General features: G+C 42.7%; 1 protein-coding gene across 1 annotated transcript in view; it reads left to right on the top strand.

Annotated features, from left to right (window-relative positions):
* The window catches only part of GRM7 (glutamate metabotropic receptor 7), a 1785443-nt gene that overhangs the window by 224094 nt on the left and 1533999 nt on the right, over positions 1–27350 (top strand). The gene's annotated exons all lie outside the window — the stretch shown is intronic.

Here is a 27350-nt window from a genome sequence, read left to right as displayed (position 1 = left end):
CTGTTATTCTGATGTTTGCCTTCAGGATGCTTTGGTCTTGGTCAAATCTATGGAAATTCAAACTTCCGAAGAGCACCATGTACCTGCAATGATGCACAGCCAACTGTATGGTTTTACAGAAATGTCTAAAAATGCCTTATTGCAATAATAATGTATGCGTGCTATTTGAGTCCCAAAATACTCTAAATGATCCACCACTGATAAAAGGTAACCGCAACACCCCCACAAGAATGGGTGGAGTTACGATCCGCATTCACTCTTGTGAGAGACATCTTCACTTCCCCACTCAAATGACAGGCAAGCCACCAATGCTTATTTATCGGTGGTAACACAACCTCTGTGTAACTAAACAGAGGAAGCTCTCCTCCTTGTTATCTCTGCCCTGTACTACTATTTCACAATTGCAGTTATGCAAACCCAAACTGGTTACCCACTTATTACAGTCACAGATTTGTAAGAATTTGGTGGAAAGCTCTTTGATTGGATGGAATTGTGTACCTGAAGTGATTGCTACGTTAATTTACTGTTATTTTTTTTAATGGCTATCACAAAATCAGGGTAACAGTTATAGAGAGCTGTTTTAATATTGTTGTAATGATGAATACCTATGTATTATAGCATATTAACCTATTATATAAACACTGTTTTACGTAGTTAACTAACTTAAATCCTACATGACAAAATCATTACAATTATGTTTATATTTTATTTGTACTAGTGTAATGGTGCGCTCCTATGCTCTCCTGTAGAATGTTAGCTAATGGTACGACCTGGAGTGCACCTTATAATGTTGGTGAGAAGAGTGCTGTTAGAGAGAAAAGAAGCTGTCAAGTGAGGAGGTGTTTTGCAAGGAGTACGTTCAATAAACTTGTCAACTACTTCTATTGGTTGCGAGTTATTACAGAAGAACTTTTGGCGACGAGGATGGGATACTGCGTAGGGGCGGTGAAGACTCCTTGCCCCTGATCTGTTCAACACCTCAACGAGAGGCTATATTCAGCTCGTGGATATCTAGGAAGTTACGGTCTGGGCTTGCCATCAGTGACTGTTCGTGGTGTGATAATTTGAGAAGGTTAATCTGGACGAACCTTGGTGTGGGCAGGAGTACCTGTGGGAGCTGGGACATCGCAGTAGAAGGCGAAGTCTTCTACCAGAGGGAGATTCCGAGTGGTGTGTGCGGTAGGCACTACTAAGGCTGTATTGGTACGTGGAAGACCAGGTATTTCTCACACCGTGGGAAGTGCGGAGCAGAAGTATTGAGGACGGTGCACCCCCCTTGCCGTGTTCAACTGAAGGGGATACTGCGTGTGCATACTTGAGCACGAGTCTCCCGACTACCGAAGTGTTGGGAGAACCGTGCGGAGGCAGTTGTTCGGCGTCCTAGCCGTGTCATCACAGCGCTGAGGGAAGCGCGATCACCGGGAGGGATCAGCCCTACCAGTTCCGCTACGCCAGTGCCCGCTTGAGGAGAAACTAATCTGTGAGACAGTGTCGAACCAGCTGGTCGGCGCGGCGTGCGCGCAGCATGGTTCCTTAATGCGAAGGATTCCTCTGAGTGTATTGACAAGTTGTGCGAAGTGCTGCAGGAAACTATCCCTCAGGAGCCTACCTGGGGAGAGTCCCGATCAAGCGGCATGAAGAAGCAGTGAGAATCCATAGCTACGGGACTCCACAGTCGTAAAAACTGTCTTAGTGATTCCCTCAGCCAAAGAACACGGAAGAGAGAAACTGAACATCTTTCAAAATAAAAGTCCTGTCTGTTGGAACTTGGATCGCTGTTCATAATAAGAGTTTCTGATTCCAATTGATTCTAATTCTTGTATCAACAGCACGTTTGTATCAACCTGTGCATGAGGGTTGAAATTTAGTGAGAGTACAATTAGTAAGTTACTGTCTGAGATTGAATTGTTAATGTTGAACAGGACATGCTTAGGTAGGAATTTAAAAAAAAAAAAAAAAAAAAGGGTCACAGATCACGTTCAGGCAAGTCACTATATTGTTGAGTGAGACCAACTACAAAGGGAATGGCAGCAGCAGGAATGTCCCAACCTCCTCCGTTCCTTAATGAAATAGGTGAACCGATGTTACCCTGGAAAGAGTGGTCTAAACTGTTTGAATCATATCTGATTGCTATAGAGGGGGGAAAAGTTCACGGCATTAAGGAAACAACATATACTGCTACATAATCTAGGAATACATGGAAGAAAGGTGTATGAGAGTCTGACCGATGCAGAAGATGATAGTGAGGATGGTGGAGAAAATTTTGATGTGTTCCAACAAACACTTGCTAAATTGGAATGCCATTTTGGTCACAAAATCAATATTGTCCTGGAAAGGCATAGATTATTTTGCAGAGTACAGAGCAAAGAAGAAAAAGTAGCCACTTATATTGCCGCCTTACGGGGTTTAGCTCATACTTGTGATTTTGAGGGCTTGGAGGATTCATTGATACGTGACCAATTGGTGAGGTGTACAAGTAGTCCAAGGGTACAGGAAAAACTCCTCACACATAACCCCTCTCTTAAAGAAGCTGTGGACATAGCTAAGAGTATTGAGCATACGATGGAGTGTATGAAGGAAATCAAAAATTCGCCAGAGGTAGAAGGGGTGAAGGAAGTCAAAAGTTGTAAGAATCTAGATGAAAGTGCGGTCAACAAAGTTGAGGGTCCTATATTATCAACCGCACCAATGAAAAAAAATCAAAGTGAAGATATATCAAAAGGGAAGTGTTTCAGATTTGGGAATCCCAAACACCTGGCTAACAGTCCCCTTTGTCTGGCGTGCAACTGTTTATGCAGGAAATGTGGAGCCAAGGGGCACTATGCACGGGTGTGTAGAAATGATAAAAGCACGAAAAAAAAGGCTAATAAGGTGGAAGAGGTCATTGATTTAGGTAGTAAATTTATACTGCAAGTCAAGGCAAGTTATGGGAGGGAACCCCTTAGTAACAATTATCCATTGTGCAACATCAAACTTGATGGTATTGAGGTGGAAGTGTACGCTGATTCATGCTCACCATACACATTCATGAATTACCAAACCTTTGTTGATAATTTCCATGACCAGGGGTACAAATTGAACACGGCTAATATAAGACCTGGAGGGTATAACAATGATCCCATACCACTTAAAGGGATGCTAGAACTGGGCATTACATTCAAGGATAGGCACACCAAGGGAATAGTGTATATCACAGAGAAAGGATCAAACTTATTAGGGTGGAAACACCAAAAGGATCTTGGAATCAAACTGGATCCTAACAGCAAGGAACAAGTGTTGTTAGTAGACTTGCAAGAAGTTAGTGAAGGCATTAGTGAAGGATTTCCCAAGCTGTTTGAAGATAGACTGGGATTACTGAAAAATTTCCAGCACAAAATTAAACTCAAGGAGGGTGCTACACCTGTAGTACACAAGTGCAGGTCTGTGCCGTACTTAATGAGGGAACCCCTGAAAGAAGAATTGGAGAAACTTGTTAAATCCGGAGTTATTGAACCAATTAAAGGCTCCTTGTGGTTAGCACCCATAGTGGTCACTCTGAAACCTAACGGCAGAGGCATTCGTCTATGTGTGGATTTGAGGGACTTGAACGCTAATATATGGGTGGACAGGTTCCCCTTACCCAAGATAGACGAAATGGTGTGTATGTGAGGGGCAGCCAGATATTTTAGCGTAATTGATTTATCGTCCGCTTACCACCAAGTAGAATTACATCCATCTTCACGCTCACTCACATCCTTTATTACTCCGTTCGGGGCATTTAGATATCGCCGGATGCCCTTTGGCCTTGCTTCAGCGGCAGCGGTGTTTCAAAGAATTATGCAAACCATATTGCAGGGAATTAAGCAGATTATGTGCTTCCAGGATGATATATTAGTGTATGGAAGTACGGAGAGTGAACACAATTCCATTTTAAGAGAGGTATTCAAAGCCCTTGATGATGCAGGAATGACAATTAGAAAGGAAAAGTGCCAACTAGGAGGGGAGTCAGTGGAATACCTGGGGCATAAGATAAATAAAAACGGGGTAGAACCCAAATGCGATCTTGTTGTGGCAGTGAAGGAAGCCCCAGCCCCAACTAATAAAGAGGAATTGAGATCGTTCTTAGGGTTAGCTGAGTTTATGTCTAAATTTGTTCACAATTTTGCGGTGGTCACGGCCCCCTTGAGAGCATTATTAAAGAAGAATGCACCTTTTGAGTGGAGTGATGAGTGTCAGGTTGCATTCGTACAAGTCAAGGACGCCATAGTCCATTGCCCTACTTTAGGAAACTTTGATCCCACTAGGAAAACATGGCTTACCACGGATGCTAGTGGGAAAGGTCTTGGTGCCACCTTATCTCAGTGTGTTGACGGGCAGGAAAGGATCGTGGCGTTTACATCCAAGTCATTAAGAGAGGCAGAACTCAACTACTCTACGATTGAGAGAGAAGCGCTGGTGTGCTTTTGGGCCATTAATCACTTCAAGTTTTTTCTGTGGGGTTTGCCTTTCTTGGTTAGGACGGACCACAAACCCCTCATTTCTTTGTTCACCATTAAAGGTAAAGACCATGCCACACCACGTATTGCAAAATGGATCATGGGGCTAGAAGCCTTCAATTTTGATATGCAATATGTTCCAGGAAAAAGGAATATTATAGCAGATTGTCTGTCTAGGCTACCCAGAGAGGAGAGGCAAAACGAAACAGAGGAGACCCTTGAACCAGTGCTCTATGTAGAGCTATCAGGCATTACTAAGGAAGAATGGGTTACAGCCACTAATGAGGATCAGGTTATACAAGCCTTGAAAAGTAAAATAAGGAGTGGGTGGCCTGAGAGACTACAGCCGACCGATGAGGAACTCAAGGGGTATTGGGAGGTGCGTGATGAGTTACATATAGCCAATGACTTAGTTATGAGAGGTGAACGAATCGTTCCTCCCAAAGTGTTGTGGGAAAAACGTATAGCTCTGGCACATGAGGGACACCTAGGTAGAACTTTAACCAAAAATAAACTTTGAGCTTCATACTGGTTTCCCACCATGGACAGGTTGGTGGAAAGTACTGTTCGTGAGTGTGTCCTTTGCGCAATGAGTGATAAAACCAAGGTTACGCACAGGTCCCCTTTGTCTCCCGTCGAGGTTCCCACCAAACCTTGGGACAAGTTAGGGTTGGACATCCTGGGATCGAGAGCAAGGTTCATGTTCGTTTTAGTCGATTATCATACACACTGGGTGATGACAAAAGCTGTTCATAATGTAACAACACAAGAGGCAATAGCATTTCTGAAAGAGGCCTTTACCAGAGAAGGTTTTCCTAGCACTATTGTGACAGATAATGGGGTGCAGTTCACTTCTGGAGCCATGGCGGAGTTTTTAAGAAACAGTGGGATCCAACATTTCAGGTCAGCACTGTACAACCCGAGGGCTAATGGTCTTGTGGAGAGGGTTAACAGGATGGTCAAAGAGTGTTTGCAGTTAGCTAGCATGTCCCGAGAACCAGGAGAGAGTGCGATTGAGCGAATGTTGTGGTCATACCACACCACTCCTAATTTGGTCACAGGAGTATCTCCCTTTGTGTCTCTTAAAGTTAGGCAACCGGGAACCAAATTAAACCCCAATTGGTTGAAGGGGGGGGAACCTGTTTTGGTTCAGCGTGAGGAAGTGCTGGTGAGAGTAGAGAAGAGTCAGAGAAAGTATCAGGAGTGGTACAACAACAAATATGGTACTAGGAGAAAACAATGGAAGGTGGGTCAATGGGTCAGAGTGAAACTTCCAGAATCTACTCGGAAGGGAACGAGCAAGTTCTCGGAACCGTTACGAATTGTGAGAGTACATAAAAATGTGGTAACTTTGGAAGACGGTCGGGTATGGAGCATGGATCGCATATCTGCCATTCAGAACAGCCAACCGGATGAGGAACAGGAGAGAATTGGAGAAGGAAGCAATACCATTCCCTGGAGAACCCCAACTGATTTTCCCAGGAGAAAGACTCCTCCAGCATGGCACAAGGACTATGTCCTACGACAATAAACAATATGATGAACCATTCTCCCTTATGTATCGGAGGGAAAGGGGAAGTGTTGTAATATTGTTGTAATGATGAATACCTATGTATTTTAGCATATTAACCTATTATATAAACACTGTTTTACGTAGTTAACTAACTTAAATCCTACATGACAAAATCCTTACAATTTTGTTTATATTTCATTTGTACTAGTGTAATGGTGCGCTCCTATGCTCTCCTGTAGAATGTTAGCTAATGGTACGACCTGGAGTGCACCTTAGAATGTTGGTGAGAAGAGTGCTGTTAGAGAGAAAAGAAGCTGTCAAGTGAGGAGGTGTTTTGCAAGGAGTACGTTCAATAAACTTGTCAACTACTTCTATTGGTTGCGAGTTATTACAAGAGCATGCAACAATATGCCACTAAATCACGCTAGAGCTATATGACAATAGCAGACAGAATCTAGGCAAAGTTACTCCTTGGCGTCCATCTTACCATTTTTGCCTGATTGATTTGTTCCTAGATACCCTGCTGTGATAGTCTGGTGATCTTGTGCAGTGTGGTTGAATATGGTTGAGCTAGAATAGTGGAGAATATAGAAGCTTTCTGCAACACTCACATGGATCAAGGTCTCAAAGTTGTCTTTTTTCAGTTTCGCCTTATCATTATCATTGTTGTTTGTTTTTAGAGTCTACGTAAAGGGAGTCAAGCTTGAAGTATATGTAAAGGAAGATGTGGTGATGATGTTTGGTACAGTACGTGACTGTAATGCCAATGTAAGAGTAGTACATGGTTGAGTAAACAGTGGAGACTGTAGGTTCCTTATCATGTAATTGTGGTACTACTAAAAAGCAGCTTATGAAAGTTTTTGCAGGTTCTATCAATAGGTTGACATGATTTAACATAATTTATATTGGAAGGCTACAATTTAGGAATGCTCGTACATTGAAATATGTTACAATGGTGTCTCTTGTAATTGGGACTATATCTATACATTTATCTCCAGGGTACAGTAAATAGTGCTTCCTTTGTTAGTTTTAGTGATCAGTCGCTTAACAGGCAATGCATAAAGTGAAATATCTCGTGTGGTTTATGGTTGACTCACAGAGCACTGTCTTAGTGAAGGATTAAATGGTGTGGTAAGTAACAGTCTCTAGAACGGATTTACGCTATATCAGGATATAATGGATATATGTTATATATGAGATATATTTACATGTTTAAGTGATTAGAGTAGAAGTGGTTTTGCATGGACCAGGCTGACTACCTCTGTGGTATTTAAGTAACTGTAAAGTGGCTTTGGGGGGGACCATGAGGATGACTTTGATCTGGGTTTGGTTTCTCATCAAATAATGCGGAACGTGCCAGGAATATTGCCCATGCTAACACTGTAGGTCTCAGCATGTGTGGTGCTGTTGGAAGGAAACTCCATATAGAAAGAAAGTCACTTCCATAACATGGGGCCAGCTGAAAGCTGTATTGGTCATGATTTGGTAGTATGACCTCTTGTGTTTTGGCAGTAGACAGGGCATAACTTGAAACTGAATGTTCACTGCAAATTGGTGCTACAGACAGTGCTTGCCAAGAAATATTTTCTCCACAATTGGTAATTACCTGGCCCACTGAGCACCCTAAATGTGAGAAAGGTCAGCATCACTAGTAATCAGCCTGAAGTTACTCAGTTTGCACCAGAAAGCGTGGTTCATGTAAGCATCCGTGACCCTCTGGATAGATATGGTGGAGCAGTTCAAGAGTCAACTAAATAGAATATTAAAACATGTATTTACTGTACAAACAGTTTAGACCAAATGGAAAGTGGACAAAAGACCGACTCAATCCTCACTATACAGTAATGATACAACGAGTCAATACACTTACCACAAGTCTGGCAATCTCAAGGGGAAGCACTAAACAGTAACAAAACATTTGTGAAACATAATACAGTCATACAACTAGGGCTCCTGGCCAAAAGAACGTGAAGCTCTAATATTCATGAAAATCTAGCATTCACTTTTCATGAAGCTCTAGTAACTGGGAGCCTCAGAACATATATAGACAGAGCTACAGGCACACCGTATAGAGTAGTGCAGTGCAGTTTGGGTACGGTAAATAGAGTTTGCAACCACATACTGCTCTGAAAGCTGTAGGGATATGGGCAGTTAATTATGGTAGAAGGTGATAACTTTCCTGACAAAACCAGATATTTTTTATATCCAAAGCTACATTAAAGAACAATCTTTCACAAACCTGGATTATGGCAAGAACCAGCAAATGCAACATGTATGTTGTTTGAGTTATTTATGTCGACCAAAGGCAGAGGAGCACTGTAGAGGGTCCAAGGCAAAGAAACAATCAGTGTTTGATTCAATGTGCACCTGGAAGTATAAGTAGTCTGTTGTATAATGGCAGAGTGTTCTTTAAAGAGATAACGTCTTCAGCTCTTTCCTAAGTTGGGGCAAGAGTGAGGAACTCCAGGTTGATATGGAAATGCCGTTCCCAGAGCCTAGGTGTGTAGATGAAGAACCCCTGTTGCAGTACTTTTACTTTTTTACACCAATTCCTCCCCACTGTGATGGTGTCCTGGCTGCAGTTGTACCAAGAGCCACAGAAGACGCTGAGCTTGTCAGAAAGTTAGGCTCCGTGTAGGACCAACGACAAAATCAGCTTAGCTCTCTCCAACTGATATTTTAAAAAGTGAGCAGTTGGCAGATGTCCAATTCCTTATAAAATCTATTTCATTTTCACAATTTTAAGGGTCAGGCATATCAAGCCGGGTCAGTTTTTGCTCCTCAGGGAGTAAGTTGGCATACCAGGGCTTGTCCCATGGCCAGGGCTCACTGCCCTGGTTTGCATCATAATATGCCTTTAACCTGTTCATCTGGATCTGCCCTGCTCATTGCATCCTTTCACAATGCATGCGCTATTCCCAATGCAAGCACAAACCTATCCCTTCATTTAGGACAGCATATTTCAAACAGTTGATGTGACTTTCACTTTGCAGATGGAAACTGGTCCTGTAGTTAAAATGGGGAATGCAGAGATTCTCTTAAGCAGGTGCAGTGAGTGACTGCAATCGCCAGCGAAGAGATGTCATGAGGATTTCATATAACCCTTTGTTCAACCTTTAAAGGGGCACTCTTAGCTGGGTACAGTGACTGCCACTTCTATGTGGTGCACAACCAGGGTGCCTCCGGATGGCCTCTTTCTTCCTGCATCTAAAATGGAGGGCAGGTGTAAAGGCAGAGGTTCCCTCATTGTCATAGGTTTACATCCCAGAGACATTAAAGGATGCAACCTTGGGATTGTGCTATTACAGGCATCTGCAACACCCTTTATATTGTATATAAAACAAGACTAAAACGACATGGATCATAAATATTGTTCATGTTATGCAATTGTCAAGTATCACAGTAAATGCATTACAGGATCCCCATATATGATCTTCACAATGGTCTTGCCAATATGCCTGTCGACCAATAGTAGACACTGTTCTGACCAAAGCAGAGTAACAACGAGGAATATCACATCAGTAGTACAAGTAATGCAGGAATACAGAGTAATCACAGTAATCACTACACCAAAGTAATGTGTAGTGCAAGTAATGTCAGGTAGTTTAGAGACAACACTGAGGTGGTCATTCTGACCCTGGCGGTTGAAAACGCACCCCTTCAACTCCGCCGGCTCCATTTGGAGCCGGCTTCATTGTTGAAGGGGGTTTCCCGCTGGGCCAGCGGGTGGCCTTCCGCCGCCCGCTGGAGTCAGAATGACCCCCTGAATCACTACATTTAACTATAAATGAACATAGGCCACAGGGTTCCTATGAGGCTGGTTACTGTAATCTCTGTGCGCTGTGCAAAAATTAGGACAATAATGAACCACACTGTAGGGTCAGGAGCACCAGAATCCTCAAGCATTTCTGCTTTCACCTATGGCCCTGTGCCATTCCCGGGGTTATCTCCAGAGGTCCCCCCCACTATTGATAAGAGACAACAATACCACGCTATCTGTATATCACTGCAGTGGCCCACAAGCACACGGGGCAGCTGCTGAAAGAAGCACATCCTCTATCTTTAAAAAAAAGGCCAGGCCTCGAGCAAAGGAACACAGGATGGTGGTACCTCCTTGTCAGCCCCCACAGTACCTTTCAGGATCAGCATGTGGAGAGAGCCCTCTGATCGGAGGTCTTCACATTGCCTCGGCAATGTAGGTCGAACAAAGGTGGCTCATGCCCATTCTGCCTAACTGGCAGCGGGCTCTGCAAAAACATGTTGTAGAGCTTGCAACAAAGTGCTCCTCCTTCAGAGTGGGGTTGTGAGAAGCGCTCCACACACACTATCGCCAGGGGCATAAGCAGCGCTCACCATGATCTGGAGGATAACTCCTTCCAGGTGATGCCTACACTTCAGATTTTTGGTCAAGATGAAGCACATCACACGTGCTCTGTTGGGAAGACAAGGAATAGTCTCTCAGAATTCCTGGATAGCACACCCTGGTAATCTTGGGAGAACAAATAGCACTCCTTATGCTCTTTACTCCTTGGAGAACACTTTGTACTTTGCAAATTGGCAGTTCCTCGAGTAGCCCAATAGGGAGTAGGCCAGAACAACAAAGCAGGTAGTCTTGATGGAGGTTGCTCCTGGTAGCACAGCACTCGCTTGGAAATGTGCAGTTTGTAGAGCCAGCAGTGTCTAGTTAGAAGTCCCACACAGTGTCTGGAAACATGGGGTCAGAGCCCCAATACGTATAGTCAAAAATGTCTTTGATGCTGGGAGTGGCTTCAAAAGAACCCTTAGAAGTGCACAACAATCCCATTCAGTCCATCTCTGTCTCCAGATGATCAGTAGGAGGTAAATTAGCCCTTTGTGTGAGTGCATGACACAACCTATACAAATGTAAAGTGTGAACTACCTCTCCCTTTCCCAGCTAGGAAGACTCTCAGTATGGAGATGAATGCAGATGTGTCCTCTGTCACATTCAGCCCTTCCTGTGTTGTGATTGTCTGGTAAGTATGCACAAAGTGTAGCTGTCACCCAGGCCCAGACGTGGATTGGATACTGGTTGCAAAGCACACATAGTTATAAGATCAGAGAAATGCCCACTTTCTAAAAGTGGCATTTCTAAAATAGTAATGTAAAATCCAACTACACTGATAGGTAGGTTTTATCATTACCATTCCAAATATACCAAACATGACAAAGCATCTCATGTCTGATGAGGAATAGCCACTAGAAAGTTTATATGTGAATTCCCAATGCTAACCTATGAGAAGAGCAGACCTCCTAGTAGTGAAAGATGAAATAGGCTGTTTGTCACTACTAGGACAGGCAAAACATGAGTACATGTCCTACCTCTAACTTACTCAGCACCCTCCCCTTAGGGCTACGTAGGGCCTACCTTAGGGATGACCCATATGTAATAAAAGGGGCACTTAGGACTTGACAAGTAGTCTTAAATGCCAAGTTAAAGTTGCAATAAACTGTGCACATGGGCTCTGCAGGGGCAGGCCTGAGACAGGTGTAGAAGGCTACTTCTATGGGTTGCACAATCAGAGCTGCAGGTCTATTTGTAGCATTTAAATTACAGGCCCTGGGGATATAATATATCACTTTTCAAGAAACTTACAAGTAAATCAAATATGCCAAATAGGTGTAAATCACTAATATCTTGGTTAGAGAAGAGAGCACATGCATTTTAGCACTGATTAGCAGTGGTAAAGTCCCCAGAGTCCTAAAGCCAACAAAAACTGATCAGAAAAATAGGAGGAGGAAGGCAAAGAATTTGGGGCAACCCTGCAAAAAGGTACCTCTGCAGCCACTGCATTTCCCAGTGTGCTGTTACTAGAGTGAATATTGCTATGTGTGCCATCACTGCATTGATGGAGACATGTGGTAGTTTGATATCACTGCAGCAATGGCATTTCAGATTTTATGAGTTTGTCTCAATAAGGTTGGGTACTTACCACATGTATCTGGGTCGGACTGGGACAGAAAATAGTTGTGGGTACCAAAATTAAAGTAACCCCCATTAGCGAACCAGATAGCTAAAAAAGTGGCTCACATATGTAAATCAGGCCAGTTTTGAACTTGTAAAGACACACTCAATAGCTGTTTTGCAAGGTATGGATGACTGCATTCATTTGTGATTGCTAAAGGCAAGGAATGCCCACAAACTGTTAAAAACGCTCCACACTCTGCTTTATCAGACCATCCCATGGGGCACTGCTTGATTGCTCTATAGGCCAGTCCAACCTTGTTTAAGGGGAGGTCTGTTGTGATTTCAGCCCTCCTTTATTAGGGGCGAGCGCAAAGTGCTCCGTCCCTCTTCTAATCTCTCTTTAGGGGGATTTTAACCCCATCCATTATACGTCACTCACTTTCATTGGCTCGTGGGCTGGCCTTTTAAAATCCGCTTGTTTTCATTCATGAAAGGCACGCCTGTTCCGGTGTTTAGCCCTCCTCGAGAGTACCGTCAAACTACTGGAAACATACAAGGCTCCATGTTTTCCGTATAGGTTTCTGGACTACTTTTTCTCTTTATTTCGCAGCACGAAACACAGCGTGATTTCTTCATTTAATGTGGCAAGAAAAGTCCGGTTAGGAGTTTACATTGCTAATAGCTCTACCTCGATGTAATGCGAGACCTGTTGCATTACAAATGCTTGTTTTTTCACTGCAGCAAATGCAGTGAAGTTTACAGGGTGACATCAATCCAGAAAGGATAGTTTCCGCAATGATACTGTGGACAGTTTGCGGTTTGATTTCACTGCAGTAAGTTTTGGCCTGAATGTGATGTCAGCGACGTGACAGCTGTAACTGCCTTTCTCTTCAACATGGCGGCCCTCACACCTCCACTGGGACAGGGCATTGACAGCAGTCTTTATTTGATTGATAAGCATTCCCCTGAGGTCATTGTTAAAAAAAACCCACACAAAACAGTTAAACCGGGCACGCAACACTACACATTGTGCTAGTTTCTCTTGGGTGTGAATCCAATGGAGAAAAAAAGATCAGAAACTGGGTTTTCATGAAAAAAACACCAGCGTCCCTCTCAGTCTCTTTAATGGCAGCCACATAAAAACACTTTTCTGGCAAAGAATCATCAGAGCGCAGCCCGGGCGCCTAATGAATGTACAGCCACATTAAAAAGGCAGCAGCAGCGGCTAATGGCGGGGCCGCTGGAAAACCCATTCCAGGAGCTGTGATCAATATTAAAGCCATGTACTTATGTAAAACATGAACACATGGCCCAGCTGGCCCCAAACATGCCTAATGTATAACTGCGCTCTGCCTCAGCCAAGCTGGGGGAGATATGTCAAGGCCTGTCCTCCCAGGCCTCATTAGCTCTTAGGTTTTGTTTTGGGTGTGTAGAGGGGGAGGGGAAAGGGAGGGCTTAGCCGGTCTCTGTGATAGCGCATAATAATTTCCACATTTGGGGGTCACTTCAAATCGACAAAGAGAGACGTCGAAATGGCTGAACTGCCACCCGCTATCTTGTATAATTAGTCCGTGAGGCCTTGGCTGGGGCTCTCTGGGGGCACCTTCATTCATGTACATTTCCTATATTTAGGACTCGAGGTTCAGTCAGAACAGAAGCAGAGCTGCCTCGTGATTGAAGACGTCATGGGCTCGAGAGACATTAGCAATGTATGGGAATTGAACCCTCCATCCCTCCATTGCTACATCTTTGGCTGTTGCTCTCATCAGGGAACGGGCGAGTGGCAGATTCACTTCAAGGGTGAATTGTTTTTCAGGAATGGAGCTGGCTCATTTGAGCCATGACAGGGGTGTAAACCGTGTGTAATATCTGATGGGAAAACCCCGTGTTCTGAGAAGCTGCGTAGGTAATCGGAATAATCGCACATGGGTTTGTCGGAAACATTTTGATAGAGGTCTCTTAATGGTCCTCATTCACCCATGTTACTTTTGTTTACTAACCACCACAAGGGTCAGAATTGCTTTCAAAATTATGTGGAATATGTATTGTCTTATTAATTCAAAGTTAATAATGTTACAGAGTGTGCTAGTACAAAAGTGACTAACCTAGTGTTTGTGCAGCGCAAAACAGGTCTAAAGTTAAAATAAAGACCTTTACTCTAAAGTTTACAATGCTTCCCAAAAACTTAGCTACATTCCACTTGAGGAGCGCTGGCACTTACTTCTTCCCAACGGGGTGCAAGCAGTACAAGCTGTACTCTTTAAAACGCCAACATTTAGACCCCTTTATCCATGTGCTCCTGGGTACATTAAATGGGATGTCCCTCTGGACAAAACCAAAGAATAAGGTTAAAGAGTGTAGTGTAACACCATTGGATGGCCCTTCCTCCCAGGCAGTGGTTTCATATTTGCTGATTCTAGAGGCAATCTGGACTCCCAGCGCTGCCTTTTCCTAGAACAGTAGAGTCACATTTAAAAGGTGAATCCAAGACGATTTTCGGGACATCCACATACAATACAATACAATACAATTCCATATAAGAAATCTAAATGAAACTCATTTACATCGTCATGGGCTACCCTGAAAATCTGGAATGGCTCAGGCACTCATAGACCTACTTAAAACCCTCCAGAGCTAGATCCATTGTAATTGGTTCGTTCGTGTGTGTGTGTTTGAGGTGGGGAGGGAGCATAACCTACACTTGACATTCTTTTGGCATATGTGAGAGGCATTTCAACATTGCTATTGATTGTCAGGTATTGAAACGCAGGTCACCTCCAACCAGAGAAGATGCAGTTAAAAAAATGCTTTATTCATTGAGGCATGGCAAAAGCATATGGGACAGACATATAAGGGAATCAGCAGTCTGACTGGCTTCTGACAGCCTTATTTACACATTCTAGGTTTCTATGATTACATTATTCAAAAATACTATTAACATGATTAAATTATATACCATAATTAATAAGGCTTACTTGAGGGAGGTGCCGTGGGCTAGTACTCCAGCTCGCTGCTACACAACGACACTTAATAAATCATGGTCATTTCAGTGCTTTTTTTTAGAGAAAATCAAAATTGGTTTATTATACACAAACTGCTAATAATATATACAAGCTGTAGCTGGAAATAACTTTGGTGGCACCCTAAGGAGAGTTCACACCCCCAACAAACCCTAAACCCACAATCACAAGCCACCCAACTGTATAATTAAGTGTCCTTAGCAATAGGCAGACCTACTGGATTTGTCACGCTGTCATCACATTTGTAAAAGCAGAAACATGTTATAATCCACTGTTGCAACACCAATACAATCCTATATAGGAAGCACTGGTACACTTTGTTGACTTGCTGAAGAAACATAAGGGCAATGCTATATCCTAAAAAGCAGTTATCTATGCAACATAAGGGCAAAGATTATGAGTGTTTCATATAAGTAGATGGTATTTCATCTTTTAAAATCCAGCACCCCCTGGGTTTAAAGTATATAGCACTGATTCTGGGGTTTTGGGGAATAACATGTAGATTTTGTTGCATTCCAAAATTCCACATGTTACAGAAACTACCGTACGGTTTTTCTTGTTATGTTCCAGCAGGTTTGGCTTAACAAATTTTAATGAACGGCTAGGTAATCAATTTACCCAGTTATTCTGACCCGTGTGCAAATCGGGATTTGTGCAGGGGTCAGAAAGCACTGAGGTCCTCATTACGAGATTGGGGGTCATGAGACTGCCAAACTTGTGGTGGCGGTTGGACTGCTGCGGCTTTAGTGGTCCAACTGCCAAATTATGATTTTGGCAGTCGGACACCAGAGGACCACCGTCCCTGTCAGGAACATGGTTCCCGATGGCGTGACAACAGTCGAGCTTGTAATTAGCCATGGCGGCTCTGAACTCAGCGCCGCATGGCTGATTACAACCCCTCTTTCCACCAGACTTTTCATGGCGGGGAGCCTGCCATGAAAATGCTGTCAGAAAGGAAGTTCCAGGGGCCACATGGGGGGGGGGCTCTGCACTGCCCATGACAGTGGAGGGGCCCACCTGCCCAGCATCATTGGAATGGGCACAGTCTGCTTTGGGACCACTAAACTCATAATGAGGCCCTGATTCGCATATGATCAGAGACAAAGATTCTCATTATAAGTAGGCTGATACATTACTAAATATGTGCATTAGCACCACTTCTGTTACTACACATATCAGAATTATGGGTTTTTGATCACTATTTGCTGATTAGACTTATCAATATGTAGCTGAGAGAAAATGCCCTATAAATCTGTATTAAGCAGCCTTTGGTGCATAAAACATCATAAATACTCACATTATTCCCCAAAAAACCCGTGATAGGAGATAATTACTTCACCTGATTAATAATCATTACATATCAAAGGCCCAACACATAGCAAGGTCCTTAGTGTTCAACCCCTAGCACCACTCATGCATCTTCCCTGTGTTGATATGTCTCAAGCGCCCATGAAAAGACATTAGCAGAGAATGTCGGAGTAGCCTGTGCACACCATCTGAGCAGTTTGTCTGCTGATGATGATGCGTGACTCAAACTCCTGAGTAAAAAACATTAAAACAATGAACGTTAATCAATTGTGATTTGTCCACTAACAGCCTAAGGCTGTGTCCCGTACCATCTATGTGACAAGGACATTTTGATCATGAGAGGATATGTGTAAAGGGCCTGTCACAGGAAATAAATGCAAGAAGGAAACAAAACATGCACAGCAGTCTACTCTTCCCTGCTGGACACCACATCCAAGAAAACAATTGTCTAATATATTGCAATAAATAATGCGTGTTATGTATATTAAAGTGCAGAAAGAAGATCAGGACCATTGAGTGCTCAAATCGAAAAAATGTAACAGAGCCAAAGGACCTACAGGCACAATATATAGCTCACCACAGCACAACCAGTTGACACTTACTAAAATCCTATTTAGTTGCCTTTTCTAGGCCATCTCCATCTGGAAGCTGGCTATCAATATCCAGGTCAATGTCTCCAGGTGAGCACTGAAACACCTCCCTCTACAGTTCCAAATCTTCAGAAATGACTTGGTGCTAAAGAGACTATGGTGCTGTCTTCATGGAATCCCTTCATATCAAACATACCTGTGGACTGCGTTTGTTGACTGATGGGTAGGATACCTTAAGCCCCACATGGTAGTGACAAATATGGTTCAAATAGAAGAAGGGACAGAGTCAAAGAGACCAGAATTCAGTGTCAAACTTGATTTTTATCAGCACACCAAAAGAGAGATACATGCTAACAGAAGACGCTGCAGACAACTTCTGATATAAGACATCCTGCTAATACTTTTAAGCTTGCAAACCACTGATTAACCATAGTGCACGCTTTCCCCTAGATTAAGACTGCCTCCCTTGATTTACGCACTCTTAAGCAGTCCATACCCTTTGACTTTTAGTTGGAGGCTGAGTCAAGTTATTTTTCTATCAAGGGGAAGTAGCGGTTGGACATTAGCTATGTATTTTTCCAGTGAGCAAGACCATAATAATAATATTCATGGTGATGTTCCAGACATCTCTTTCTGCCCTAATGTTCAAGCGAACATCTACCATGAAAGTTTAGCTCTAGAGTAAACAGGTTTATACCATATATAGTTGAAGTTTGCATGTTTTGTGGTTAGTGGATTCTAAATCCAACATGCTCAATATGTTACTTATCTAAGAAGCAAAATGGTAATGTCAGGGTCAATTGAATGTATCTCTCTGGCTCAAGTCGAACTTGGCTCTTATGTACTCAAGAAAATTGTGTTACTCTGGGTGTCAGCTTATCTTTTGTTTTCTTGTGTCTCGCGCATCCTCACAGTCACCATTCCTCCTTGGACTGCAGTGTTTGTAGGTCATGCAGTAGACAACATAGGTGCACCTTATAAAATCCAACACGGACGTGTTTGGAATTTATCAGATGCAATCATAATTTCTAATTCTGACTTTTTTAGAAACGCTTTATTACACTTGATAATTACTAGGGATGATAAACATCACACCACTTATAATTGTGATCCCTGTGCAAACGTGTCTGCAGTAGGATCTTAATTTAATGGGCCACCTGTCATCAGGCCACAAGTACCAGGAGTAAGGTTCTCCTATTTACCCATTTGACATTATTAATAGTTTCACTATCCTACTTACCCTTACCTATATTTGAGAGGCAGTAGCAGTGCCCAGTCATAACAAATGTATTTTCTAGTCTTGTCCTTCAAGAACATGGCAACCAAAACAGTAATAACCCAGGACCCTCAGTAACTAACCCACGTTCCAGCTAAAATACTGATATAAATGGTATTGGTGAGTAGGTCTTTGCGTCTCTATCACCACAGAATGAGACCTAGGTAACCTAAGGTTTTTTATCTCCTGTCTTTGATATCACCCTTTTTACCTTTCAGGGATTTCGGCCAGTTTCTGTATTTTAGGCTTACAATTAATGTTATACTCCTGCTCTTTCAATGTAAATATGTCAGCTGCCAACTTCTCAACAGTTTTGGGGACTTTATCGTGTGCCATATGCCCAACGTTGGGGAAAGAATGCAAGGGCTGAGTCCCACTGCAATGCAATACTGTGATCAAAAATGGTGTTCTACTACTCGCAGGGAGCTTGGACACACTAAAATTAGTGGTACATTGCCATACATATCGGGATTGTGTTCCTGATATGCTATGCAGCCCAGGGACTGAGTTGCTTTCTTTCATGCATTCACTGATGAGGTGAAGTAACCAACACATGTACATTTTGCATGAGAGTACTGAACATAATTTTCAACTGTGAGACACACAGACACATTTCTGTTTTGAGGAATGGTACCGCTTCCTCTGTAGAGGGGAAGGGAAGAAGAAACTCTTAAAGACTCTTCAATCTTACCACATCTCCAAGCAAGGAGAGCCTCTGTTTCACCTTCAGTTGGCTGATTTGAGCATGAGTGGATCAAGCTAGTGCTATTCTTCCATAGCTCCTCCATCAGAACCATTCAGTGCTGTGAGAACAGTAGACTAATTTCAACACTGGCGTGGCCAGACTGAGATTTAGATTTAGATACCTGGTCAAAACCATTAGGAGCTCCAAAGTTAACGACGACAAGCAACTAACAAAGCCAAGGGCATAACGCAGGCCCCTGCAACCCCTGAGGTGGAAGGGGGCCCAAACCTTCAAGGACCCCACCCTTCAAGAGGGCTTTCTTCACATTCTGCATGGGAGCCCCATCATTTTACGTTACGGCACTGAACAAATCAGGTCACGTTTTTCCACCGAATTCTGGTATCTGTAGTTTGTTTTCCATTACAAAGGCTGGAGTTCAAATACCAGAATACAAAGTTTTAAAAAAAGTAACTGAACAAGGTACTTAATCTAAGCATCGACAATATCGAGACCAATATATGTCTGCATGAATGTTCTACACTGGCGATTTATAAAAAATGTCAACATGCAATGCATTTATTGGCACTTCTATAGTGCTGCACATATGAAGCAGCATACAATGACAGACTGGCATAACAACTAGATTAACATCCCATGAAGTGGTGGAGTCAGTCAACAGCAATATCGCATAATGATACATGCCAGCAGTCGTTATTGCTGAGTACATATGTATGATATACACATATGTACTCATCACTTGCTACTGACCACTTGATAGAGGACGCCCATCCCTGCATGTTGCCAGCTCCATAGTGCGTGATCCAGTGGGCAGATACCTACACAGAAGGCATAGATATACATTGATGTTTATGACAACAGGAGCGAGTGGTTATGCCTAAATTTCATTTACTGACTTACTATAATTCTGTTCAGTTAATGTCACCAACATTAAATGAATCATGAATTCTTGGAAATGCAACCCTTTGCTCAGATACATTTTCACTTAAAGGAACATCAAGCAGAGCAATAACATACGTGATTGTTCTACCGAACGGCTCTTATGAATATCAATAACTTATTTTTATGTGTCTGTAGCAGAAATAAAAGGAACAAAGGGGAACATCCTATTCTCTGAATATCCTGTAAAACATCCTGGTGCTAAATTTAGAGGTACAATTTCCTCTGAGTCAAATATCAAAGAATTCAGTCTATTACGTAGCTGCTTACAGATCCCTAAAGACTACTGACTCATTGACTAATATCTCTCGCGTAATGATTCCAGTGCGATCCGAAGGATGTATGCCCCAATATAAAGTCACAAAATACCATCTTGTAATAATATTGTGTCCCAAAAAATGATTACTACAATATTGTGAACATATTTAAAATTCTACGTCTGTGTGCATTGACGTTATATAGAAAATGCCTTTTTTGTTTTGCTAATACGTTTTGGTGGCGTTTGACAAATATCCACGAAACTTTGCAAAACGTTCTCTGTTTTGCCTAACTTGTGAATAGAAAGATTCAGGGTGAATCATCAAGCAGGGACCGAAACAAAGAGGGGGGGGGGGGGGGGTCACAAAAGCCCCATGCCTTTCCATAGACTTTTTAAAAAGCAGCTGCTTCCTCTGTGCAAGAGCAAAGACAAAGTCCCGGCTCCTGTCAGCATCTGGTAGAGTCCTGGCTGGGGAGCTGACTGGGGCTGTGGGTGCCCTGTGGCTTCTCACCCTGTGGGCTCTAAAGTAAAGTTTTGAGGGTGCTTCGTGGTGGGCACCATGACATTCATCAGTGGCACAATTGGCCACTTGGGATGGAGTCCCCATGGCTCTTAAGCCTCAGGGATAAGGATGCAAGCCCTCCTCCCTTTATTTTTTAAAGAAGAGCCAGAGGGATGTGGGCCCTTGGGCCCTTAAGGCTATGGGAGAGAGGGTGTACACCCCCACCTTATTTTTTGGAAGAAGGCCCTGTGGGGATCTGAAGCCACTTGTGGCTCGCGGAGGGATGTATGAAGCCGGTTGACTGCTCAAAGGCCAGGCACTGCAGCCAACCCTATGCCATGAACAGGGGATTTTCTGTCTGTGGAGGGCTGGCATGGCCTTTTGGCCAAACACCTACTTCTGTGCACCAGGGGCTATACACTGTGGGGGTTTGGCTGCCAGTGGGGAGTTAGACACAGTGCCTGGCCCTCTGAGGGCACCACACACTGCCGGTTATGGTCTTTGGCTATGCATAAGTGTAGTTGGCTGCAACGCCTGGCCTATGGCCAATCCATGCACGTCACCTGCACCCTACTCTCACTGCACCCAACCTTTACTACACATGGGCTTTGACTCTCCCTCATCTGTCATTTGTCTGTCTCTATCTTTTTCTCTATCTTCTCGTGTCACACCCCTTCTGTTTTTTCAATCCTTTGAAAAGTTATGAATCAAATATATTCACAATATTTTCACAAAATGTTGAACAAGTCAACTACTTAAAATAGTGGCTCTGGCCACCTCGTGTGATCATGAGTTGACTTTCACATTCTGTACTGTTTTTGTTCCTGGTGTGGTATTCAAGATTTCCATTCTTCCCAGTCCCTCCAAGCACTCCCTTGGATTCAGCCACTTCTCAAGGTATCTCTCATCATTGTGGAAATTATTATTTTTCAGCACAAAGAATTGCAAATCAAAATCAGTTTGTGAAAAATTTAATAGAGCCCCATGGTAGAGATATGTAAAAATGATAACCATTTCAAGCCAATCTGTCACTTATTAAATGCTTATATCCCAAAAAGATGTGAATTGATTTACAACAAACCAAAGAAAGCACATCTTCTAAGCCAAGTTCTGTTCTCATGCCAGATTTATGGCAACATTTCTGACAGAAGCCAAAACTGGAAAATACATCTTTTTATTATCTATTTAGTTCCTTTCTGCTGCATGTTGTGCACACACATTTTCATGACGGACCTTAGCTGACTACACCAAGGCATTGCCAAATTTGGCATTGATCTGTTTTTGAGGCAAAGGGTATAGGCAAAGCTTAAAATGCCTTTTCAATTGACATTTAATTTAAACTATACCTGCACAGAGATGGCTGTTCATATATACATATTTACATATTGTCTCAGGGTACAGAGATGTGGAATTAAGAATAGTAAATGTATACTTAGCTCTGTATATTTAAGTTGCAATATTGTGGTACTCAGTATTCTGCATAAAGTATTTTGGCAAGTCGAGATTTAAAATGCAAGTTGAGTACCAATCCAATCTGTGAAAAATCCATTAACATAAACATGTATAGAAGGTGAAACATTGGATGTAAAGGAAACTGCGCTAGTAATTTTATTTTACAGCAGTTTCATCATTTGGAGATGAAGATTCCCCATGATGGCTGCCAATGACCACCCTGGGGGAGTCTATGCCCAGAAAGAAGGGTTTGTAGTCAGGGCCAGCTTTAGCTCTGGTGGCAACAGTCTTTTTTGGTGCCCCTCCCCACAATGACCTCCACCTCAGATTCCCTCACTACTAACCGGCTAAATTGACCCTCATCTATCCATAGCCTCTCTGTCTCATGCATTTCATTTGTTTTAACACACTGGTAAATGTTTGCTTTACTAATCCACTCAGCTATCCACATAAATTACAGATCTGCTCTTTGCAGGCGACATATTAACCATGTATGATACTTCATGGTGAGTAAAAAGTGCCACTTAACAAAACTCCCTCTCTCTCTATTTAGCAGGAACATGAGGACTAATGTTTGTGAAGAACTCCTGAGCCAAGTGCACCCATCTAAAGAAATGGAGATCAGTTCCCTGAAATTGACTTCTATATCTGTAGTTGATTCGAGTGGTGATTCTGTCTGGCACATGAAGGCTTTGTTCAATGCTTTTGGCTGTTTACCCATTTTTGCTGTTCCCTTGACCTTGATGAATGCAGCTCCCCACCACCCAGTTTGATAGCCCACTACCGCTACCAGAGAATCCTCAATGTCTCTTATGAACCTCGTATACTCCTTATCTAATGTCCACCTGGACACTCTGAGGTCTGCATACCACCCCAGTGTTTGTAAATTCTACATGCACAAATCCCTATATAATGTCCATTTCTCTGCAGGAACTATTGACCCTGTAGTTGCCAGTGAATATGGTTCAGTTTAGGTTGTGTATGTTTGCAAACCTTTATCGTTGCACCCCTTAATCAATACTGAGAGATACAAAGTAACCAAAGTTAGTGGGAAGACCCATCTAAATTTCTATTAACATTAGCCATGTGTGAACATTGTGTTTCCATAACCATGCCACATTCCATTAGTTCTATCTCTATTTTGTTCCAGGTGCTGCTTACCTTTAGTCTAGTATTGATGGATAGGGGAGGGTTCAAGCTCTCCTTAGTGTCTCAGATCTCCTTCTCCACAAAGTGGTCTCCACAAAGTCTCCACACATGCAAGGTCAGAGACACGGCACACCACCAGAACCTCTGCAGAGCTTTCAGCTCTAGTACTAACCATGGAATACCGGGCCACACTCTGGCACTACTCTAAGGATTCACCACAGAAAATGGTCCAAGGGTCCATACAGATCCAAAGGATTATCTTGAAGCTGCAGGGCTGCTCTTGCTTACATCCACAATGTCAGACAGGTGCAAATATGCCCACTACGAGGACAAAATGCAGTTAAAAGGGGAACATAAAGTGACAAAGAAAAAGTGCTGTAGACTTTACAACAATTGTGTTCGTTTTGACCATTCATCCTATAGCACTCCCTTCTCTATTACACTTTCTCTGCCTTTTGCTATGATTCTCTGTTGTCATCTTTGTCATTGCCACTTTGCTTAAATAGGTTTCCTTATCACTGTGAACTATGGTACCGATGGCTCTTCCAGTAGTCCAATGACAACCTCCGTGACATGGAGCCAGTCCTGGCTTTTAGCTCATAGCATGTACCATACTATAAATGTAGGATCCTCCCTTCTAAAGTCAAACATGTACTTCAGGATCAGTGCGATGTATTGCTGCATGAAAAGCCTGAAGGGTCATAAATGAGCCCTTAGCTTCTTAGCGGCTAAGAAGTCCTGTCCATAAGCGTCTCTGCAGCAGACGTCTCTACAGTGGTCCTTTTTATTAGAGGTTCCATTTGTTGGTCTCGTATTCCTTCCTTCTTGTATTACAGCGAATGTAGGAAAAAGTGTTTACTCCGGTTAATATCACACAAAAAAGTTGAATCATGGAAAAAGGAGAGCAGCTTTAGGTTCTGCACTGCTCTGCTTATGCAATAAGGTGTGTGATAAATACAATGTTTTCCACGTTTCAGATTTGAAATATGAAATACATTTTAGGCACAGTCAGTTTGCTTTATTGCTTGGTATAAATGCTCAGTAAACATGGTATAACCACTGAGCTATTTTATAGATTCTGTGTTATAATCTGTATTTCATATGTAAAATGTTTTATGATTAAAAGTGTGTAATTTTTGCAGCTACTTTACAATCTGTTCTACTCAGTATTGCACAGGCAAAAATATGTATTAAGGAATAAAGCAAAATCTCTTTCCCATGCTATGTAGCAAAAAGATGCAAATAAGCATTTGCCATGTTTTTGCACCAGAGTAAAGTTTATGTATTATGACCCTTAGGTAAAATGTGGACATGACCAGGGGCAAAACTACATCATTTACAGTGGTGATTGAGCGATTTTGCACGTGGGTAGGCAATCTCACATTGGCCATGCCACATGTGCAGTTCAATATGTTATTTTCAGTCAGAAATAACATCATTCCTGTACTGGTAAGTCAATACAAATGTAATTTTACCCTGGTCATGTAATTCAAATGGCAGTGCAGGTATGTATTTTCAAATTGCTCTGCCATTAGTGCAATGCACGTAATCTGGTCACCGCTGAGGAGACATTGGAGCATAGTCCTGCTTCCTAGTTCTGCAGCATTCTGGCCAAGCAGTCACTGTACTGATATGAAACATCTCACTACACCCACTGCTGGTAAATGTCCAAAACCTTTTTTGGGTGCTCGGGCATTTTTCTTCATTCAAGGTAGTTAGTGCTCGAAATTTCCTGATTTTTGAGTGAGTTAGACAGAATAATTCTGGTGAATGCTAGACAGCATTGGAGTCCCAGGACATGTGCATCATTAAGGTGGTCACCAAAAACTTCTCAAACAAGAAAGTGTCAGATATTTTTATGCATTTATTTTAAGTTTCCAATTTGTAAAGTGCTGCCTGGTCTACAATTACCAAGGCATTATAGAAGCAGTGTGTAAATAAAAAAAATGAATAAACATTTTGATAAATAACTATGGAATGTGAAGCTTTTATCATAACAGGGGGCTTTCTGACAGCCCCCCATAATTGTTATCCCATAATTTGCATAGTTTTACTTTTTGGGTCGAGCTTTAGAAACCTCTTGTATACTTTAGTGTACTTCTTTGTGGACTTAAAGCCCACCCACTGATTTTCATTTGTTTGCTTTGGTGTCCTTTAAAGGTCCTTGCTTGCTAGTGGTCAATCCTTCCTCTTTGTCCCTCCTTTTTTTCAACTTTTAATTCCTCCCACAGAGCAGGAACCAAGTACTGTCTCTTTACGCTCTGGTTCTTCATCTGTTCAATTGAGGCTCTATTTTATTATTTCTTCCCTTCTCCTGTTCCACTGTGGGTGCATGTTCCAGAGCAGCACACTCCCTTGGAGACTGGGTGAATAGGTATTCACCAGGTTTCTATTCCCCCACCGCTGTCTCTGCAAACTTAAAGCAAACTAGAGGGGGGCGTTTCCAGGGCCTTCTCATCCTCGTTCCATTTGTCTTGTTTAAGTGGCTTCCACAGGGAGTGACTTGTCTGAGGAGTGTGTGGTGAGTAAAGATTGTGCTTCAGATTGTTAATTTAAACTTGTTATTCTCTATTATCCCTGAAGCACCATGTAGAAGGTGTGTGTACAAACTGTGGTAAAATATATGTTTAAAAGTTTAAACACTGTGCAGTTTCCAGCAGTGATGACTGAGTGCAGAGGGCCAAATAATGATCGCAATGGGTGTGTGAGCCCATTAAAAGGGAGCTCTGCATTCACTTCCACCTCAGTAACACATTGGAGGGGGAAAGGTTAAAGCCCAAGCTGTGTCTTGGTTTTGATTCCCGTTATTTTAAAAATGTTTTGCCATGCAGGTAGTCATGTGGCCCTCTCTCTCTTTGTCTTGTTTAAGTGGCTTCTACAGGGAGTAGATTGTCTGAGGAGCATGCAGTGAGTAAAGATAGTGCTACAGCTTGGTTATTCCCTATTGTCTCTGCAGCACCATGTAGTAGGTGTGTATACAAAGTGCTAAAAGATATAAGTTTAAAGAAGGTGTGGTTCCAACAGTGATGACAGTTCAGAGGGCCAAATAGCAATTGCAATAGGCATGTGAGGCCATTGAAAGGGAGCACTGCATTCACTTCTGGCTCAGTTACACATTGGACAGCAACAGCTAAAAGCCCCAGCTGTGTCTGGGTTTTGATTCCCATTCTTTGAAAAACGTTTTGCCATGCACATAAGCACTTACTCCATCCTGGCTCTTATGATAGTAAGACTCTACCCTTCGAGCTGTTTGCTCATCCAGCTGGATTAATAGAAGTACATATATTTCATTAATTGCTTTATAGTTGCAAGTCCTTTGTACACTATTGTCTTATTGTTGGTATTTCTTTTTATGAATGATATCTGATATTTTTGGTGGGATTTAACTACCAGATTCTAAATGAAAAAGGGCAGGATTACATTAACTTTTCTCTTTGCCTCTTACAGACCCCCTCCGGCTATTGTCATTGATGTTGCTATGACATTTTGGCTTGCTGCCAGACACTAACTGATGTTTTGCAAATCCACCTTTCCACTTTTAGTTTTGCTGACTGCTGAAGGCCATTTGAGTTTCTGAAAGCAGTATCTCACTTTTTTGGGTTTGCGGTGTGTGGACCTGGTGAACTACACCAACCTCTAACCGCCTTCACATGTCGTTTGATAGCTTCCACTCATGGAACCGAGAGACAACTTTTCAAAGGGTTGAGGTTGCTATCTGTGTCGGAGACGTGGGGGTAAAGCAGTTGCTGCTACTAGAATGTGACGTTGGTGCCTGGTGCAGCTTGCAGCTGTCTTAGTTTTATCTCATGGTTTCACTGCTACAACTTCTTGATGCTGTTTCTTCTTTGGAAGGGTTGTAAGGGAGACAAGTGGGCAAGCGAAAGAAGCATGGGTGTGGTATGATGGGAGGTGGGTGGTGTCACATTGAGCCGCTCACCCCATTTCTGTTTCCTGCGTGCTGCTCCCTCTCTGCTTTAACCCTCTCCCCCACATTTTCCCCTCCAGGACTGGCAGCGCCAAGCCTGTGGGAGCATGAACCAGCAGCAAGTCCTCCACCAGCTCTTCCTTCCCCCACGTCTCCCTCTGCAAACAAAAAACAAACAGCGGGGGCGTTTGCAGGGCCAGCTCTCTCCCTATGTCTTGTTGTTATTGTTGCTATTTCTACAAAGCACAAACTGGACCTGAAGATATTGGAGTGCTTTACAGGAGCACCAGTTACATTAAACAAGGATGTGGTC

The sequence above is a fragment of the Pleurodeles waltl genome, chromosome 9, assembly GCF_031143425.1.
Source record: "Pleurodeles waltl isolate 20211129_DDA chromosome 9, aPleWal1.hap1.20221129, whole genome shotgun sequence".
Lineage (NCBI taxonomy): Eukaryota > Metazoa > Chordata > Amphibia > Caudata > Salamandridae > Pleurodeles > Pleurodeles waltl.
The sequence above is the reverse complement of the archived record's forward strand: the minus strand, read 5'-3'. Positions and strand labels throughout refer to the sequence as shown.